Raw genomic sequence first — 21,937 nt, 5'->3', positions numbered from 1 at the left:
CATGCCTATGTGTTTTAAACAACTAACTGCTTGGAAAAGTCCGATAACACAGCTTCTTGTAATCTGCTCACTAATATATTCTCCTTTGCTTAGTCCCCGATAGCATTTGTGCTTACAGTGTATGCTAAAATAGAAATAAAATAGAGTAAATTTGCTGTAACAGTGATAGCTTACAAGGCAGTTTATTGTTAGAACTTGTATTTGTATTTAAAGTGTGGCATTTTCTTGACTTTCTGTGTTTGCTGTGAATACTCTCTCTGAGTTCTTCAAACGTATTTAACACTAGTTTAGGTTCTGGTGCTGAATGCATTGTGGCTTGTTTTGTTTTAAATACTCATATGTGCATAACTTAATAATTAATGGGCTTTTAGTCATTACTAGGTCAAGGCATTTAGGCTAATTAGCATCTTATGAAAGGGTATTGCCATCACAGTTTCCTTTACTGTGGAAGAAAACGCATGATATAAGATGCAATTGTCGCTCATATAGAACCGAAGTCTATATGGGCAAATTATTCAACATGCATGGGCATTACCCTTAAGTAACACTCCAAAAGCATTGTCCAGCCTGACGTTCGGGCGGGTTGAATGTTGTATTTTCTCCCTTTTTATTGTTGTAGTTGAATTAAACCTTATACTTATCCGGAAAGATTTTGGGGCTCTCTACAGCTTGTGGAAGACATACTATGAAAGGGACAATATAAGATGTCAGAGCACACAAGAAAAAAAAATACTTCAGCATACAATGTGCAATAGCATAATGGGCTGCGATATACAGTTGGTGCAATTTGATCATAGTCTTAAATATTAATCAGCACCACATGATTTTTAGTGTATAAACAATTAAGATATGCACAATGAGGTATTCATTTAGGGCCCAGGATGCACTCAATACACAATGGAGTAAGTGCAAGAAAAAAGAACAAAAGAACAAAAGAACGTTACTCGTATAAATGAAGAAGTACTTCATTTGGAGAGGAAGGACGTTAAATTGGTTAAATGGGGGAGGATTCAACGTGCTCCTTTTGAGGTGATTTGTGTAGTTGTTTTTGAGGGAGGGAAAGAGAGGGTGTAAGCTCATATGTCAATTGGGTCAGAACAGTGAGAAGAGAGTCCAGACCGTATACTAGCATGTGTTAACAAATAGTAAGGTGAATTACTAAGGTGAATTACACAGTATGTGTGAGACTCATCCCACACCTCTCAGCATTCCCCGAGTGCCACACCTTGAGTTCCATTTCTTTATACTGACAGGGAAAGTCATTGAAGTCTGACTTAGTTTGGCCTGGTTCTTCACAGCTGATCGCACAAGGCTTATATCATCTGTCTGGGTACATTATCCATTAATATTATTCTCCCTTGTCCTGGAAAAAACATAGCTGGGAGGTCAATAAATAAGTGTCAAAGCTTGCAGAACCAATAAACCTCCCAAAAACTGCTAAACACATGTCTAAAGGAATATAAGTAGCACTTGCACACCTCTGTGGGCTCCTCATACTTACATTGGTCAATATCTGCCTGCAGACATATTGGGCCATATGTACGAACACTTTTTCCCATAGACACAGAATGGGTAAAAACCTTTGCTACATCTGTCCCATTATTCCTTCCTAGTCAGCACCATAATATGTCTTACCCAGGGACAGGTAACATCAGTGAATCAGGGATGGAAGTAAATAGTGAGGGAGTGAGGGCGTGCCAGTGTTAATGGTGAAATACTTTTCACACTTCATAACACCCTATTCTACTAAAATTCCTATTTTTAACCAAACTACACCTGCAATTAGTTAAATAATTGCAGTCATGTGCATCTTTTAATTTCTATGCTGAAGTGTGACTGTTTTTGCGAATTAAACATTAAACACATCATAATCCCAAAATATATGGTGGTGATTTTGAATTTACTGGAGCAGGCAGAAGCTCAGCCACAATTTGGCAAGGCTGCTGCCCAACCTAATCCATTTAGAGATGTAGGACCCATTGGGTTTCCGATGGCCGACTCTCAGATGGCTGTGCCATTGCAACCTGCGATCTGCCAGCTCCCCAGAGAGCGTAACCAACCGAACATATGTAAAAGAAGCAGCTCTTCAGCACCTAGACGGCTGGATGACAACTACGATAGCCCTCCTTTCAAAGTAGGTGCCTGTCCCTCCAATTTCGTAAAAATCGGTGGCACAGTGCACATTGATTTTGAATGGATATTCAATGTAGAACATATGCTTTCGGGTAGTATGTTTTTAGAAAAACAAGAATGAAGGCTGAGGGAGCCAAAAACACTTTGCCTTCTTGAATTCAGCAGTTCCTTCAGTGCATCCTCGTCACCGGTGGATGCAATGTTGTTTCCGAATCCAACAAGCACGATGCTCCATATCTGGAGGATGTTCCTCCTACAGGAAACAGCGTGAATGCCTCTAATGATCCTAGTAGGTGGTGGTCAACCCACAAAGTTCTAAATCATCCAACCCCAATGACTGCTTTACTACTTTCGAAACTAAACGCACTTCGACAAAGGAATAAAAAAAAAATTTGCACTACAACGTTTTAATGAATGAACTGTCTGAAAAGTTGGCCTTAAAAAGATACATTTGCATAGTATGAGGTGTGTAACATTTTCCATTGCTAATTGGCATTGGTGAATTCCACAAAGGTCACAGTGCAGTGAAAAGAATAGCAGATGTGAAACCTTTGTTAAATAAATTGTCACCTAGGTTTCTCAATCTAACCCTGCCCATGCTGTTCAGTTTTGCTAAAACTATAGGAAACAGGCTTTTTCAATAATAGAAAAAAACATCTAATAGGTAAAAGAAAGTCCTGAATGAGAAAGACATTCCCGCTGGGTTTGTCTCCCTCACAAAAGAGCACTGAGCGGGCATATGATTAACTTGTTTAATTGTATGTCAGGCCATTGCTATAAATGTGACGCTAACCTTCTCAGAGAGTTAGTGTCACATTTATAGCATTTCTTTATTTAGGGTTCCTTGTGTCCATATTATCTCACCTGGCAATGCAAAGGTGATCTATTATTATGCACGAGATAACTCGTGTTATTTCACAGTGACTACTCCAGGCGACACTATGTAAATGTCACATCAGTTGTTGAACAACAGATGGTATTTTTTTCTCTCAACCCCTTCCACAACTGAGTTTCTCCTCAAGTCCCATCTTCGGGTTTACCTTACGTTCCGATTGTAACAGCCACACCTAATTGCTTCCAATTAGCACTCAGATCTTACTGTTTTATACTAATGAAGACAAGATCCTATTAGGTTCACCAATTTTGAAAAGTGAAGATTTTCATCTCCGAAGTCTTCAGTTTTGTTATCTAAACACTAGCCAAGACAACATTCTACAACTAGGATTTCCCAAATCCTCATTCACTCTTAGGAATTAGTGGTTCATTAGGGTGCTTTATTAGTTGGTACACCATGTCACAGACTACTACTGGAGGTCTAAATAGGCTTCAAATACTCTTGTACTACTTATATTGCACCCACATCAGCCAATTTTCTTTAAGGTCCATGCAACACCAGGGCTAGATTACAGATCTATCTGGAGATCACAAGAACCAAAGAACACAAAGAATTTATTGTTCTCCTCCATTGACCCCAATAACTGGAATCTTCTCCCAGAAGAAATTTGCTTAGTTCCAATCTGATGTTCCTCTGCTAGGAATTTAAGATGTGCATTTTTACAGCTAAGCCTCAGAACAACAAATCAGACTTTTTGTTTCACTACTACCTTACTACTTACACATCTTTGTTAGCCTGCAGATTGTCAGCCTTTATTCTACATTGTTCTACCTGTTATTGCTAACTCCTCCCTCTCATTTTTGCTACGTTGGTGCTCTATAAATAGCCAGTAGTAAAGACATTTGGCATTCAGGCTGCCCTTGGTAATAGAGAGACAGACACTTTGTTGTTTCCTAAAGTGACAAAAAGGAGCATGATTAGCAAAAATCGTGTTTGCCAAACACTGAGGGTGATATCCCATCAACTAGCTCAAGCATATTGGGTTGGTATGTGAAAGTATTTATTTTGGGTTCTCTGAATATGGTTTACGCCAAATCCATTAACACCCTCCAATTGCTTTTGTAGGGCGAACAAATTAATTTACTCTTTGTAGGGAGCCCTTTTGTAGTCTGTATTATAACCTTACATATAGACAATTAGGAGAAATTGATGTTTTATTTTAACTTTCAAAAATGGATTGCATCATTCCTCTGAAGGTGACTGGTGCAAACAGATTTATTTAATTGGGTTTGAACATGAACTGTGGGATTGCGGACCCAAGTGTGAGCCATTTATTCTGCTCCAGAGACGGTATATGCTGAGATGTCATCAGTGATGTAAAAAATGATGTCATAGAACATGTCATGAGCGATGTCATGTGAGGTCATAAGCAGTGCATGGCGAGGGTGCAAGCTATAGTTATTGCTACTAACTATAACTGCTGATTTTTAGTTTTTTCTTCACTTAAGAAAGTGTTGATGTTGTCAATGAGGAATTCAACTATCACGTTACTTTAAACTGTATTTTTCAGTTAATTTCTACACTTTATTTAAACAAAAACATTTTTTGATTACACCCTACTATAACATTAGTTTGACCTTTTGTTTTTTTAAGTGAGTTTCTAAGATTTGTTTTTTAAAGTAAAGGATTTATTGAGTGTATGTGTGGTAGAATAACTGTATAGCATATCCTGTGTGCAGGCATCATTTTGAAAGGGAATGCTTTTTTGTCCGACACAACAGGAAAGGGTCACAGTTTGTAAATTGTTTCTAAAATATTAAGTGTGAGTACGAAACAGAGTAATACAGCAATATTTCAGGTGAGATTGTGCATCTCTTCAGTTCTTGTAACTCTCATTTTGAGACATCTTCCCAGCAAGCTCATTAATAATTGAGTAGCATACTTTTCATAGGCTTTGTTTTTGGTCTACATTAAAGTCATAGTTATAATTCAAAAGGAGAGTGATCATTCTTTGCAATATTATACAGTATTATTTTTTCATTATGTATATCTATTTTTAAGGTGTGTCATTACTCTTGTAGGACACTAGAGAGATCATAGAGTTCTAAATTTAATTTATTAAAAGTGATAAAGCTTGTGAGACACTTGTGGGAGTCAGACGCACAATCCCCTGCATGGACTCAGAGAGGGCCATACTTCCTGTTTGGCTCTTGCAAACCACTTGCTAGATCGTACATTTAGAATTAAGTTAATAACAGTGTTTTCCTGTAATTTTGAACAAGCTAAGACATTAGAGATGTTGGTTAACTTAGAAAAAGTGATTACGTATTGTTCTATTGAAGATAAAAAGCACGTTTTTTTTACGGTCTCTGTTGAAGCTCACATGACACTGGCGAGAGGTCTGGGAGAGGAAACAAATCCCAAGGATGGTGTGCATAGTCGTGAGTGGGGAGGGGCTGACCTCACCTTTCAGACCTCGTCTCTCAGATGACATGTGTGCAAAGTGGTGGTGAGTTGGCCCAGACTAGCCTCTCCTTTGAGACCTCTCCCAGATGACGTGTGTGCTGGTAGTGAGTGGGGATGGACTGGCCTCTTCTTTCAGGTCTCTCTCTCAAAAGATTGGTGTACATAGAAGCGTGTGTGGATGAACTAACCTGTCCTTTGAGACCTCTCTCTCAGATAGTGGGTGTACATAGAAGTTTGTACGGGTGGAGTAGACGCTCCTTTAAGACCTCTCTCTCGTACAAAAAGTGTGCTTATTAGATTGTGTGGAGCGACAGGTCTCTCCTTTCAGATCTCTTTCTCAGATGATTAGTGTGCATTGTAGTGCGTGGCAAGGGAGAGGCCTCTCCTTTCAAACCTCTCTCTCAGATGACAGGCATGCATATTAGGGTGCATGGGGAGTGACTGGACTCACCTTTGAAACCTCTCTTTCAGATGATGGGTCGGCATAGTAGAGTGTGTCAATGGACAGGCCTCTTCTTTGATTCGTCTCTCTCAAATGACGGGTGTGTGTAGCAGTGAGTGTAGAGTGACTGGCCTCTCCTTTCATCACAGCAGGATGGGTGCACTTTAGTGTAGCCCTGCTGGCCGGGAACTCCAATCCACCAAATATCCACCCATTGGACTGCCATCCGAACTCTAAAGAAGGGGAATATCATCTACAATGCTTTGGGGGTAAATATGATCTAAAAAAGGCAGTGCCTATGGCAGTTATAAGGCAAAAATACTGCAGGGACTAAGGCAAGCATGGGCCCAGCTAACAGGAAGGTGGCAGCAGCTGACAGAATATAGAGCAGAATGAAGAGCGCTGTACCCTGATGAATGTGGCCCCTAGTGCTGGGGGTGCACCTGTGATAGTCCTCTATTGCTACTGATGGTGGACGGTGCTGTGATCGGAGCCACAGAGCTGACGGAGTTGGGGATGAGGTGTATACCCCCTGTGAGAGATATCAGAGGCTGGTGGAGGATGCCGCTGAGGGCTTGCATGGCCTTCTGAACCTGCTCTGAGCTGCAGCTGTTGACAAGACACAGGTGCCAGGTCTGCATCTGCCGCTCACTGAGTGGTGTGATTGTGAGGAACTGGGAGGCCCTCTAAGTGCAGCACTGCTGCCATCAGCCGTGGTGGCCCGATTGAATCGACAAGACCTGGGGCCTTACCATGAGGACTTACCTCATGGCCTTACCATGAGGAGCCGTCCGAACATGGCACCTGGGCCGCAAGCGGTGAGTGTGGCATGGCCTGAACCATAGAGAAGGGTGATGGGACGAGTGGGCTGGCAACTTGGGGGCCCGGCCTGTCTTTTGCATATAACCCCACCCAGCAACATCTTAAGCCACTCGGAGAGAGACACTTGGACGCTTTGCTTTGAGAGGTGCTACAATGAGCTGCTCAGGCTATGGGCTCCCCGACTCAGCACATTGGTAGCAGAGTGCAGGCTAGTACCACAAACACAGCGAGGGCAGTGCTGATCGAGTGGGTACCCCCTTATGCGTAGGCAGGACAGTGGAGTGTGCACAGAGAACCTGGAGGCCTGCATTATCCCACATGTGCTAGAAGAGGTGGGGCCTATGTGTTTATCAAATGCACAATTGACATCGTAAAGAGCAGAGGCTGGAGACTGCACTACGTGATGCTACAACACAGGGCACAGCATGGGAGGTGAGCTGTCAAGAAGGTCCTGGTCGGCATTGCTGCACCTGTAACACACTGTGAGAGACTGTTACTAAGTGCAGCCTGCCCCATATAGATTGAGTGTAAGTGTGCACTGCAATAAGTATTTGTGAAACTCTGAATGCATGTGGGGTTTGTGTTATTTGCACTTCACTGTAGCCTAGCATCATAGACGACAGAGAAAGCCCCCCCTACTTAATAGGAGACCTCCCTTGGTGGTGTAGAGAGCTTCTACCTTCTACAGCTATCAGTTGGCCTCTACCCTGCACTTACCTAGACAAACTTGCACTTGCGCATGCTGACGAAGATGAGCAATCCAACATGGGGGAAAACAGACAAACAAGAATCCTGGCTTACCTTTGAAACCCAGAGCACATCTAGACATCGGCAACATACACTGACGGACATCCAATAAGGGATGCAAAGCCAAGGCCCTACATCATTAGAGACCCCACTACAAGCTATGCAGCAAGGTCTGCAATTCATAGATGGGAGAATTGATACTTTAAATCTGAGGATGAATCATATGATGGCCAAACTCAACAAACAAGCAGCATGGCTCACAACCGCTGATCAGTGAATGAGCTAAAGATGACATACAATCCATCACAACCAAGTGTTTGAATATGGAAAAGGCGCTGGAAGTGATTTAAGCTAAAAACAAAAAATTAGAGGTATGCTCCCGGTGTAATAACTTGAAAATCACTGTCATGCCAGAATCTACCAAAACTGGCTTGTTGGAAAACTATGTGGAGAGCATCTATCCTCAGTACTCATTGTGGAAAGAGCACACAGGTTGTTGGCAGTTCAACCGCCCCTGGGGACCACTCCACGTCCAATTATAGCCAAACTGCTAAATTACGACTGCTCAAGAGAGAACCAAAATAGCCTTCTTCACTGATTTTACATTGGTGGTGCAGATGGCTTGAAGGGAATTTTCCCAAGTCAAAATAAAAATTGCAAGCTGCTGAGATACTGTGTGCCATGCTTTATCCAGCCAGACTTTGAATCAAACACAATGGGATGCAGAAAATATTTGTCTAATCCAAAAGTGGCTATGGACTTTGTTAAGTCATTGATGCAGGCACGACAATGTGCATCACAATCTGAATTTGCCCCTTCAGACACCTGAAGATGCAGGAAATGACATGGGTTGGATGTACATGGCTTGTGCCATGTGCACCCACTGAGGGGAACCTGATCCATTGGCACTTGCTACTACTGAGACCAACAAGCCCTCCTGAAACAAACTAGCCCACAACAGCAGACCAGGTTTAGTGACTACACCACAATGACTACCCTCCTATATGTTCGACCCACATGTCACCTGTTTACTGTCCAATAAGAAGAGTCAATGGCCTTTATCACTAGATATTATACCGTTGCTCCCCCTGAGGTACTGAACCTTTCACATGTCCACCAACCGATTCCCGGCCACCTCCATCCACCTGGAGTCCACGTAACTTCATCCTATTCATCAAATTGGAGAGAGGTCCTCCTGTTGATTAAGAAAGTGGTTCCATTCATGATCACACATTCCGAGATTGATGACCAAGGGCACTACGTCATTGTGCAGGGATGCCTATATGGCACTGCTGTAAATCTTGTAAATTCCTATGGCCCCAATATTGATGATCCTGAGTTTTATTCTCGAACCTGGGGCCAATTACATGCCTTGAAGCCTTCCACTGTCTTATGGGGTGGGGACCTCAACCCATAGTTATACTCAGCACTGGACTGGTCTGCTGTAACAGAATGGCAAGGCAAACAATCCGAGCAGGTAATTTGTGAAAGCATGGAAGACTATGGTTTTCAGGATACATGGTGCCTATGGCACACAGGGGACAAGGAAGGCATTTTCATGCCCTCAGTACATAGAACATGGTCTAGACTTGAATACTGGTTGGTGACTGGGGAGGTGAGTACGTGGACAGCGGCAGTAAAGCACATGCCTAAGACACTGTCAGATCATGCCCTGGTGTTATTGGAAAACTGCAATTCCCACACACATGCCCACACAGTATCAACAGAGACTTCAGGCCACGGCACTGCTAGATCTGATATTTCGAGATGGAACATGCATGGTGATCACACAATATTGTGAAGAAACAAGGTTTCTGTAGAAGAAGCAGGTACTCTGTGGGAAGCATTTAAAATCACTATTAGAGGGGCATATCGGGTTACGGGCAGGAGTACTGAAGTCCACTAGGTCTTACATACAATCTATAGAGAACACGTTGCATACCTTAGAACAGGAATACAAGAGTCACCCGAACCCCCCCCCACATTAGCAGAAATATGAGAGCAGATCACTGAATACAATGACACTGCTGAGCAAGAAGTGAGGCACATGTCCCTGCGATGGACTGCAAGGTCTTATGAAGAGGGAGGTCAACCTGCCCAACCTGGTCACCCTGGCCACAATCTAGCTTCCAAATCAAAGAACCATGGGCGCAAGCTCATATAGAAATGTGACAGCAGTATCAGTCATGATACTCTAACTATACTTGATAGCTTTGTAGATTTCCATGCATTGCTGTACAGGGCTCAGGCACCTGTGACGAGTGAAGAGGCTGCACAATATTTAGATACGATACCCCTACACTGGCTCTCGCCTGGACAGAGGAAATTCTTAGTACCACCAGTCACCGAGGACGAGATAAAAGAAGCTATACGTATGCGCCCCAATGGGAAGGCTTCCGAAAGTGACAGACTTCCAAGTGAGTTGTACAAAGAGTATGCAGGCATACTAGTGCCCCATCTCCGTGACATGTACATGGAGACTTACAATAAGCAAATACTGTCACCGTCCCTAAGAGAAGCCTTAATAATAACATTACTAAAGCCTGACAAGCCACCTGAAAGATGCGAGTCCTATCGGCCACTTTCTTTAATTTATACGGATGCAAAAATATTGGCCAAAATACTTGCCACTAGACTTCAACCATTACTCACTATGGCAGTTTTACCAGTCCAGAGAGGGTTCATCCCCACTCGCTCTACAGCACAAAACTTGCGCATGCCCTTTTCAGTCCTATATCAGCTGGACCCCTCAGTGCGGATAGTGGCGGTTCTATTAGAGGCTGTCACAGCGTTCCACCCAATACAGTGGGAATACATGTTTATAGTTTACTATGGTATGGGAATGCTGCTGGCTTTTCTGCGATGGATATGACTGCTATACACAGACCCAACGGCAATGGTGCCTCTTAATGGTAATACATCGGATACCCTCAAAATGTATCGCAGAACACAACAGGGGGGCCACTGTCACCAATCCTGTTTGTGCTAGCACCGGAGCCATTAGCATGTGTGATGCGGAAGTGACACACAGACGCAGCCCTATGATTTCGTCAGCAACAGTTGGCAATATCCTTATAAGAAATGATATGGTATTATATGTTTGGAAGCCAGAAACGCACTTAGCACTAATTATTTGTGAATATGTCTGATACGAGTGGTACTTGGGCCTGAGCATAAATCCATCCAAATCAACCATTTTTCCCCTGACTCTGAGTACTGAGCCCCATGCACTGGACTTCCCTTTGGAATGGAGCACGGAGCCTATCAAATACTTAGGTATATGGGTGCACAGAGATCCAGACACAGTCATTAGACAGAATTATGGCACTGCGATCTCGCAACTGGAAGATCTGGAGGCTCGGTGGTCTCAGCTACCCTTGTCACTTGCAGATAGAGTGTCATTCATGAAGATAGTAGAACAATCCAAATTCTTATACATATTTATTAACATTCCTATCAGACTGATGCAGGCCTTCTTCAAAACCCTGAGACCATGCATTATCACCTTAGTCTGGGGGGGCAAACAACCTAGAATTAGCTGGAGCATACTCACTCACCTTTATGAACAAAGTGGATTTGGTGCCCCAGACCTACATCTCTACTATGTATGCACGCAAGCACAACTCTGCTACTAATGTGGGCAGGCACAATGCGCACACTACTGGTACTACCCTCCAAAATAGACAGCACATCTAGCTATAGAGAGCAATGATGCCCACCCAATACTGCTCAAGGCTGAGCTCCCACATGTACATACAGGCTCCTACACAGGAGGAAATAAACACTATACATAACACCATGACTGGCTTGCGGGTATTTGGCACCCGAGCAAACAGGTCGTCTCTATACGCACCAGCATTTTCATTGTTCTAAGATCCGGTATTTTCAGTCATAGAAGAGCTTAAAGCACTGTCTTTACTTGCAGAAGCAGGGTTACGGAGCGTGGGAGACATTTACCCGGGACTGAGGTTCATAGACCTAGATGATATAATGCAAACACAACGTTGGACTGCTAACTTTTTATATCATTGAGTTTGTGCAGCCATGTAGGCACTATATCAGATGAACCGCCAGAGCTGATGGCACTGCAGACACTAATTACATGTAGCACACGTGAAAGTCTCATAACCAGGCTATACAATGCCTCCGAAAAAAGACAGAACAACAGGCTTTACTGCTGCACCATATATTAGTGGAACAACCTCCCGGAGGCTCCACTTACTCTAGAAAAATGGGGATTTTGCTGCACAATAACAAATAGACTCATGTCTAATTGTAATCTGCAAATTATCCATTTTAAATAACTAAAACAAATCTACTATACCCCACATCAGCACACTGTGCTTGCTGTCAGGCAATGGAGGCAGACTTTCTCCTCCTGGCCTGGGCATGTGACCCTGCTCATAGACACAGGCCCTTTTGGAGATGGTGATGGAGCAGATAACATGCACTCTCCAAAGTGCCTTCATGGTCTTGTTAAGCCATTGCAGTTGGCCATCCGAAGACTAGTAGTGGTGGCTCTACTGTTAGCAAAGAGAAGGTTGTCCGTTCACTGGGGTAAAAGGGCAGTCCATAAACTGGATCAGTGGTTAAAAGACATGGGGCCTGATTCTAACTTTGGAGGACGGTGTTAAACCGTCCCAAAAGTGGCGGATATACCACCTACCGTATTACGAGTCCATTATATCCTATGGAACTCGTAATACGGTAGGTGGTATGTCCGCCACTTTTGGGACGGTTTAACACCGTCCTCCAAAGTTAGAATCAGGCCCATGGTGTACTGCAGAGGTCAACTGGAAGCTTAGCTGAGGTACTTCCACAATCCTCAACACTGAAGTATATATGGAGCCTGCTCACAGCATATCTTCTGTCGTCATTAACTGAAATCTAGCAGAGCTAGAGACACTAACTTTTCAAAAGTATGATAACCCATCATTATGTTCAATTTTACTGTAAGTGACATTACATGATGCTCATATTCCGTACAATGGATTGGTGGCCAGCTGGCGTCGAAGTTGTAACTGTTATAAACATCTGAAAAATCGAATAAAAAAGCACCTACTCCTTCCTACTCTTTACAATGTTGTGAGAATCTTGCAAGATCGTAACGTTTAAAAAAAAATCTGCTCATCACAGTATTTGTCTCTTACACAGTTTCTCTTAATAACTAGGAGCATAATTTGCGTTCTTACTAGTAGACTGTATTGAGAACTCACCTACACCTTTTTAATATTCATGATCCAGCAAGAGTCTTATGACATCGTAAAACTTTTAAAAATACAATATACATTTATGTTTATCACAGTAGTTATCTGTTACAGACCACTTGTCAACTTCACAGTAAACAGTAATGGTGGCCATTTAATTTCTAAAATTCAAATACTAGCAAATCAGAGGGCTTGTGGTACTCCCTCTTGCCTCTTACCCTCCCATCTTCTCTTGTGTGTGTTTGGTGATACATTAAAGTAAACATTTCTAAACATATTTTCCCTCCTACATGAACAAGAGTGCATACATTTTTTAATTCATGTTTTCTGGATGTGAACAAATGCCGACAAGATGTTTAATATTTTACAGTTTTAAAGTTACAATTAACATTTTTAATTTTTGCTTATTAAAGGACTATTCCTTTTCTATACGTACCTACATATTGAAACTTACTCTCCACTTCCCTCTCCTTTTCTCTTCTTTTGTATAATACTACCTGCTCCTGTAAGTGAAAAGTTGCAATAACAAGCAGCTTATTATGGTGAAATGGAAAATATTTCTGAGAAGAACTATAGGTCAACTGGACCAATTATAAAACAAAGAAAGCACACACCCAACAGGGCATCTTAAACATGCGCCTAAAAAAATAAAAAAATAAAGAATAGGAATTTTGGGGACGGCAGCAGTGAACTATTACAAGCTACCAGTGGATGTTAAGGTAGCTCTCCTCGGTAAATATAACAGTTTGGTAAGCTAAACAGTAGGTTGCTGTCCGAGCATGAGGCTAAACAATGTTTTGCTGCTGCCTCAGGAGGTTCACATTCACTGCCTGGTGGTGGAATGGTGTGTAGTGCAAAAGTAGTCGCTGATGGGAACATTTGGGTGACCATGGCTGAAGTGGACAGTCAGCTGTTGTGATATCCCCAGCTCTGACAGATGCTCTCTCCTCCAGTTTCACCAACTCCAACCCTCTTCTCCTTACTGCCCAAGGGAAATGGGTGGAATGCATGGCGCAAAGATGTTTCGCATTCCAGTGGGCACAGCAGGGGTTTGTCCCCCTTCTGCCAGAATCAACAATTCACCCAAAAAAAACATAAGCAACAGTTGAACTGTTGACCTTCTGAACAGGTCAAAAGCACACCAATGATTAGAATTAGAAATAAAAAGAAACGTTTTACTTGTTGGAAACCAAAAGCTTCTAGTCTATCCTAAGCTTTCTTAGTATTGCGAGGTACAGCTGTACCCGCAAGATAGTACTGCTGTACCAGCAAGAATAAATATATATATTATAGACATTCACAATGGACACTCCCCGTTATAAACATTCACAGCTTATCTACAATTTAAACGCCCCTCATACACTCAAGCAACTATACCTCTCCATATGCATATGCATGATTTATGATACTAAATCATGTGTTTCAAAATAATGCATGATATATGATACTAAATCACGTGTTTCAAAATAATGTATACATGTGCGATTTTTGCATATATTACAAATGTATATATATACATATAGATGTGTATGTATATATATATATATATATATATATTCATATATATATATATATATATATATATATATATAAAACAAAATATTTTGTTTGTGTAATATAATAAATATGACAAATTATAGTTGCTTGAGTGTATGAGGGACGTTTGCATTTTGATAACGCTGTGGATCGCAGTGTAACTTTCGCAAATAATGTTTTAATCAACGAGGGGAAAAAGTGACTATAACTGTGGTATTTCTAATGTTTCCTTAGTTTAAACCTTTGTATTTTTTTGAAGGAGTCCTATGTTGCATAAAACATTTTAATGTAACCTCTGGATTTTCTCATACAAATGTTTGTGTTCATGATTCTAATTTGCATTTATTTCTGTTGCATTTCCTTATGGGATCTATCGACATACATTAATATAAATGAAATGCAGAATGGACTGTGATGTTTCCACTATTAAAGCACAGTAGGGAGTATTACTAATTACGCTAACCCCATGGCTTTCAGCATGAATAAGAGAAAACCCCTGATGAGTTAAGGCTCCTGATATTTGCAGTTGCCCTTATTACATTATTTAATGTATAGACTGCTGCTTACTTTTCTCCTCTTTATTAGATGTGTGGTCGCTTTTCTTTCCTTCACACACTATCGCGCTAAAAGAGAGGAGGGTACACTATATTTCCATATGCCAAAACTCCATGACTAATGTAGAAAATTGTATACAGGCAAGCTGAGGATTATTTTACAGTTCATGTCAAAATGTGAAAGCCCTTCAGATGCCTGTACTCAAGAAATGAATATCAGAAAAATCGTGTAAGAACCGAAGATAGGTATGAGGCCCTATTTATGAACCACATTTTGTAATATGTAAAGAGGTATTCCAGTATTACTACTCAAGTACTACAAAATGCAAATTACAAATGTATAGGAGAATATATATAGCTCTGCCACTCCCATTTTTCTGTGCAGATATGTCTGCTATGGTGGTATAGATCCCAACACACATAGGAATTCACTTTTGAAATAAACATGGGAAGGAATAGGGAGTGGTGAGGAAATGGGGAATAATTATTAGAAAATGGGTGGGTTTTATAGAAATCTAAGGATGTTGTGGAGGGACATGCTAATACAAAACACACACCCACATAATAGTAAATATGATTTACAAATGCAATTTAAAAGTTACTACAACCATAAACGTGACAAAACAAGCTTAAGTTTACACCCGCCAAGTGTTGAAGTAAGTCATCCACTACATATTAACCACTAACAGTACTGCAATAACACCCTCTAATAGAAAATAATTCTAGGAGTTAATGTTACATTTTTTGAATTAGTTCAGAAGTTAACATATATGTGAGTGTGTCTATATATATATATATATACAGATAATATATATATATATATAAATATATATATATGTGTATATATATATATATATATATATGTATACAGGGAGTGCAGAATTATTAGGCAAGTTGTATTTTTGAGGATTAATTTTATTATTGAACAACAACCATGTTCTCAATGAACCCAAAAAACTCATTAATATCAAAGCTGAATATTTTTGGAAGTAGTTTTTAGTTTGTTTTTAGTTTTAGCTATGTTAGGGGGATATCTGTGTGTGCAGGTGACTATCACTGTGCATAATTATTAGGCAACTTAACAAAAAACAAATATATACCCATTTCAATTATTTATTATTACCAGTGAAACCAATATAACATCTCAACATTCACAAATATACATTTCTGACATTCAAAAACAAAACAAAAACAAATCAGTGACCAATATAGCCACCTTTCTTTGCAATGACACTCAAAAGCCTGCCATCCATGGATTCTGTCAGTGTTTTGATCTGTTGACCATCAACATTGCGTGCAGCAGCAACCACAGCCTGCCAGACACTGTTCAGAGAGGTGTACTGTTTTCCCTCCTTGTAAATCTCACATTTGATGATGGACCACAGGTTCTCAATGGGGTTCAGATCAGATGAACAAGGAGGCCATGTCATTAGATTTCCTTCTTTTATACCCTTTCTTGCCAGCCACGCTGTGGAGTACTTGGACGCGTCTGATGGAGCATTGTCCTGCATGAAAATCATGTTTTTCTTGAAGGATGCAGACTTCTTCCTGTACCACTGCTTGAAGAAGGTGTCTTCCAGGAACTGGCAGTAGGACTGGGAGTTGAGCTTGACTCCATCCTCAACCCGAAAAGGCCCCACAAGCTCATCTTTGATGATACCAGCCCAAACCAGTACTCCACCTCCACCTTGCTGGCGTCTGAGTCGGACTGGAGCTCTCTGCCCTTTACCAATCCAGCCACGGGCCCATCCATCTGGCCCATCAAGACTCACTCTCATTTCATCAGTCCATAACACCTTCGAAAAATCAGTCTTGAGATATTTCTTGGCCCAGTCTTGACGTTTCAGCTTGTGTGTCTTGTTCAGTGGTGGTCGTCTTTCAGCCTTTCTTACCTTGGCCATGTCTCTGAGTATTGCACACCTTGTGCTTTTGGGCACTCCAGTGATGTTGCAGCTCTGAAATATGGCCAAACTGGTGGCAAGTGGCATCGTGGCAGCTGCACGCTTGACTTTTCTCAGTTAATGGGCAGTTATTTTGCGCCTTGGTTTTTCCACACGCTTCTTGCGACCCTGTTGACTATTTTGAATGAAACGCTTGATTGTTTGATGATCACGCTTCAGAAGCTTTGCAATTTTAAGAGTGCTACATCCCTCTGCAAGATATCTCACTATTTTTGACTTTTCTGAGCCTGTCAAGTCCTTCTTTTGACCCATTTTGCCAAAGGAAAGGAAGTTGCCTAATAATTATGCACACCTGATATAGGGTGTTGATGTCATTAGACCACACCCCTTCTCATTACAGAGATGCACATCACCTAATATGCTTAATTGGTAGTAGGCTTTCGAGCCTATACAGCTTGGAGTAAGACAACATGCATAAAGAGGATGATGTGGTCAAAATACTCATTTGCCTAATAATTATGCACTCCGTATATATATATATATATCACTGAATAAAGGTTAAGGGGACATTATTGTTATGTTAAAATATCAGTTAAAACATACTGTTTTAAATAAAAAAAAAAAAAGAAATTCACCTATTATAGTCATCTCAAGTAACTATAACTCCTGCCCTGAAGTAATTATAACTCACACCACTGCTATGCATGTTGTTGTCATCAATTGTGTCATTTCAGATGTTTCAACCAACTTATCCATGATGTCAAATAACGCCATGAGGAATGTAATATCAAAGGTAATAAACAGTGCATGGCAAAGGCTCAAGTTATAGTTTATACACTACATAGAAATTAATTCATCTATTTAAATAAGATAATAGGTAATAATAAGTAATAAGGTCAAGTAAGAATCTAAACCACCTCACCTGTTGACCATGAAAGCTGTTTCAATCTTACTCTGCATTCTACTGCTCCTTCCAGAAGCACCTCAAGAAGGCCCTATGTTTTTTCAAGCTTGCCACAGCATTTCATAGTGGCCAATACATACAATGCACCAATACTGACAATGCTGGAGGTCTTATCCAACCAATGTTTACATATATACAGTTGTGCTATCAGTACAGCAATAAATACTAAGGGGGTTATTCTAACTTTGGAGGAGGTGTTAATCCGTCCCAAAAGTGACGGAAAAGTGACGGATTTACCACCAGCCGTATTACGAGTCCATTATATCCTATGGAACTCGTAATACGGCTGGTGGTATATCCGTCACTTTACCGTCACTTTTGGGACGGATTAACACTCCTCCAAAGTTAGAATAACCCCCTAAATCCTTTGCATTCCTGTAGAATATGGTTTGAAGTGACAAGACTCTAAGGGGCTGACTTATATATGGACAGGCAGCCCAGAATTTTGCTAAGGGGACGGAGTAAATCACTCCACCCACTAGTGGAGGGATCACCTGCCATAATGTATAAATAACGGCAGTCATTTATAATCCATTGCCAGGAACCACCACCATGACAGTTCCTGCCAATGTATTTTGCTCTTTTTATGCATGGCTCTATTAGCAGGACACCGCCCTGCACCAAACAGTTATTTTTTATTTTCAAAAAGAAAATCCCCAAAAGGATTTTCTTTTTGAAAATAAAAAATAAATGCTCCGACCATGGGAGTAATTTCCCATGGCAAGGAAGGCATTATTTCTTTTTTTTACTGTTGCTCTTCATCAGGGTTTGCCTGGCGGTGATAGACACTAAAGGAAAGGCTCTATGTCCACCTATCCTGATCGGGAAGGTGGACAAAAAGCCATTTCTCTGATGACCCCTAGTTTGTTGTACCATCAGAGAGGTTTGGCTATGGCAATGATGAAGTAGTCACCACCATAGCCAAACATAAGGCCTGCATGCATCTAAATCGGGTGGGTGGATCTTTATCTTGGCGACATGTATACTCCATCACCATTGCAATGGAGTATACATACCACCAAGATATAAATCAGCCCCTAAGATTTCACAATTCTAGGATCTAAAATACTGCCAAGCCTGGCAATCTCCAAATATAAGCACAATATCTACTTTTTTTTATTCCCCAATGTTGGCATTGGGGACTACATTAATGATGTATTAGTCAAACATACTGCATTTTCAGATTAGCTGTGTCAATTATTCTGCGATTGATACATATGCTTCCTAAAACCTCATCAGTACTGGCATTTTCTCCCAGCTTTACTGACTAGCAGTCAGCCTGACTTAGACATCCTTCCTGTATCTACTCTAAAACAGCATATAAAAAGGTCTGAAATCTGTGGTATTGTTCACATTCACCACTAGTTCTTCTAAACGGATATTGCCTCCATGTAAGTCTCACTTACAAATCTGTTGGCATTTTTAAAATTGAGATGAATTAAAAGCTAAACCACACTGTGGGCTCATATATGGGAGTAAAATCTCTTCAATACAGAGCTATATTACCTGCTTCATTAATGATCTACTCCAGGCAGAGCAGTCTGAATCCTGAAAGATGATTGAAGAAGTATTATTCCATAGTGGGGTTTACTGTGCATTGGTAGGAAGTCCTCTAATCCTTTTATGTATAAATTAGCGTTTGCCAAAACTATGGCCCTTGTTTGTACTTTGGCGGTAAATTTACCTGACCACCAAAGCCCAACCCTCCAGATGACCACCAGTGCTGGTGGTTAGCAGACCACCATACTATGAGTGCTGGCTGCTTTCCGCCATCATTGAGGTGGAAAGCAGCCAGCAGTCATGCTGGTGGTCGGCACTGCAGTGGCAGGTCCCTCGCCGGCACCGCCACGTCAGCAGAACTCCACCCACCGTATTACAAGCTTGGTGGTGGAGGCGAAGAAAGACTGCCAGGACCCATCACCCTCCTGGATGTCCCCCTCGACTGAGGAGGTAAATGGGGCTCTGAAGGCGGGGAGGGTCTGTGTGTTTAGGTGCATGTGTGCATGTTTGCGTAGGGGGCAAGGAGTGCTGAATGCAGACGTTTATGTGCGCGTGAATGGAGGTGTCTGTGTTGATGAATGGGAGTGAGTGGGTGTGTCTGAATATGCGTATGCTGAATGGGTGTGTATGTGTATGCATGCATGCATGAAGGGGTGTCGGTGTATGTGTGTGAGGGTGTGGACGGGTGGGGGGGATGTGTGCATGTGTGCGGACGTGTGTATGTGTGTGCCAGTGACAGGAATGAAGATTCCTGTCACTGGGTGTGTGACCGCCAGGGTTTTCATGGCAGAGTTTCCCTCCACAGAAAGTCTGGCGGTTTGCAGCCTCATAATCCGGCTGCAGGCTGAGGCCTGCCACCAGATTGGAGGTGCTCACCGCCGGCCGCGGCTTTGCGACCGCACCAGTGGGCCTGGCAGGGTTGTGGAGGCTTGACATTTGCCATGTGACAGTCCTTAGCGCCGGCTCCGCGGCGGTAGGACTGCCACTGCAAGGCTGGCGGTCTTATGACCACCAGCCTTGTAATGAGGGCCTATATGTCTCCTTTTTTAGTAAACTGCTTCTTCATTAATAATTTGTTTGTGTGGTTGTTCAGACTGTTGTGTGGGTGAATATGAAAATGAGCCAAAAGAGAGATGAATGGATGGATGAGTGTTTAAGATGCATGGATGAATAGAAGAGTGCATTTAATAGATGATCAAGCACATTTCTGAATGGGTGAGTGGAGTGCATGGATGAGTGAATACATGGAAAGATGGCAGAATGAGTAGATGAGTGTATGGAAAGTAAAGGGATAAAACAGATGAGTGCATGGACCGCTACAATTATGTGAGTGGCAGGAGGTTTTCTGCTTTCTTGCTGCTGCTACTTACCCATCAATGCACATACTCAATTGTCCCTCCTTAGACCATGTCATTCACCCATTCATCCATTGAGAGTGCATTCACTCCCTTAACCCTACCTTAGTGTTGCATCCATTAATATTTACTCCCACAAAAACACAGGCAAACTAGTCTAAAAATATGAAGCATTCTCACTAACAAAGAACTTGACCTTTAGGCTTTACCACTACCTGCTTCTGTGCATGATTTCCCTGACACAAGTGTATGAAATTGGGTTGTTAGTCAACAGGGTAACTACTCATCTTGATTAAATCACAATACTTGTTAGTCTCAACCCTTAAAGTCACTAAATTAATCTTAGCTCAACCCCCTGGCAGCTGTGGCAAAGAGGATACAGTTTTAACATAGGGCAATGAGTAAATATCTTTTCAGTTCCAAAACAGTCATAAAGAACAAAACACAAGACAATAAAAATCTTAAACTGCATTAGAAAAAGAAAACAAAATGTTAATAAATAAAATGACACTAAAAAAAACAGTGATATGAATACTTAAAGTTTTAAATAGAAAAATAGTGTCAAAATCCTTAAGCCCCAACTGTATTTAGGTGGTCTTGATAGACTGGGACTTTGCTGCAATTTGAAACCAACAACAATGGAGTGTGGGTTAGATACAGAAACTAGGTTTGACCCTGCAGGAACTTTACCTGGGGACATAGGACCTGATTTAGATCTCGGAGGACGAGTTACTCCATCGCAACTTTGATGGATTTCCTGTCCGCTAAAATATAAATCTCATTATATCCTATTGGATTCATATTTTGGTGGCCGGGATATCTGTCACCGTTGTGATGGAGTAACTCGTCCGCTGAGTTCTAAATCAGACCCTTAGTCTCAAAAATGGAATTCAAAAATCTTCAGCAGGGCAGTAGACTGTAACATAAGAGCACTCCATCAGTTCAGATAACCATTGGAGGCAGTCTTGGTGAAGCTGCTGGTTTCAGCAGAAAAAGAGTGTGAGAAAATCAAATGTCATGCCAAGGGAATTCCTGTCACTGACTGGACACTTTTGCCACCTTCACCCAGTCAAAATTTCTGCATTCACACTTAGTCACATTTTCAGAGCTCAGAATCTTTTTGTAGGGCAAGGCTGCAGATTGTACCTGAAGGGGCTCCGCTAGGTCAGATAGCATCTCCAAGAAGTCCTGATGAACCAGATTTGCTGCAGCAGATATGATTTGAGTGGAAGATCCCTGAATCATCAGCCCAGCAGAAAAGCACCTTGGGTGGATCGGCTTGGCAGGTTTGCCTCAGTCGTCTGGAGGTCTTGAAGTTGAAAACATTTCTAAGTCCAAGACTTTAATGATGATAGTAAAAGTCCAGCCATTCACAGCCAAAAGTTCCGGGAACAGCACTTGAGAGTCAAGACTCAACCACTAAGGCCAAAAGCAGGGTACAGAGCAAATCCAGTTGGAACTGATCAACTGGGCAA

General features: G+C 41.6%; 1 protein-coding gene across 2 annotated transcripts in view; it reads left to right on the top strand.

Moving 5' to 3' along the window:
* ERC2 (ELKS/RAB6-interacting/CAST family member 2) overlaps positions 1-21,937 on the top strand; it is a 2,244,592-nt gene that overhangs the window by 651,025 nt on the left and 1,571,630 nt on the right. The window lies entirely within an intron of this gene.

Source organism: Pleurodeles waltl, chromosome 9 (assembly GCF_031143425.1).
Source record: "Pleurodeles waltl isolate 20211129_DDA chromosome 9, aPleWal1.hap1.20221129, whole genome shotgun sequence".
NCBI lineage: Eukaryota > Metazoa > Chordata > Amphibia > Caudata > Salamandridae > Pleurodeles > Pleurodeles waltl.
This window is presented reverse-complemented; position numbering and strand designations above follow the sequence as displayed.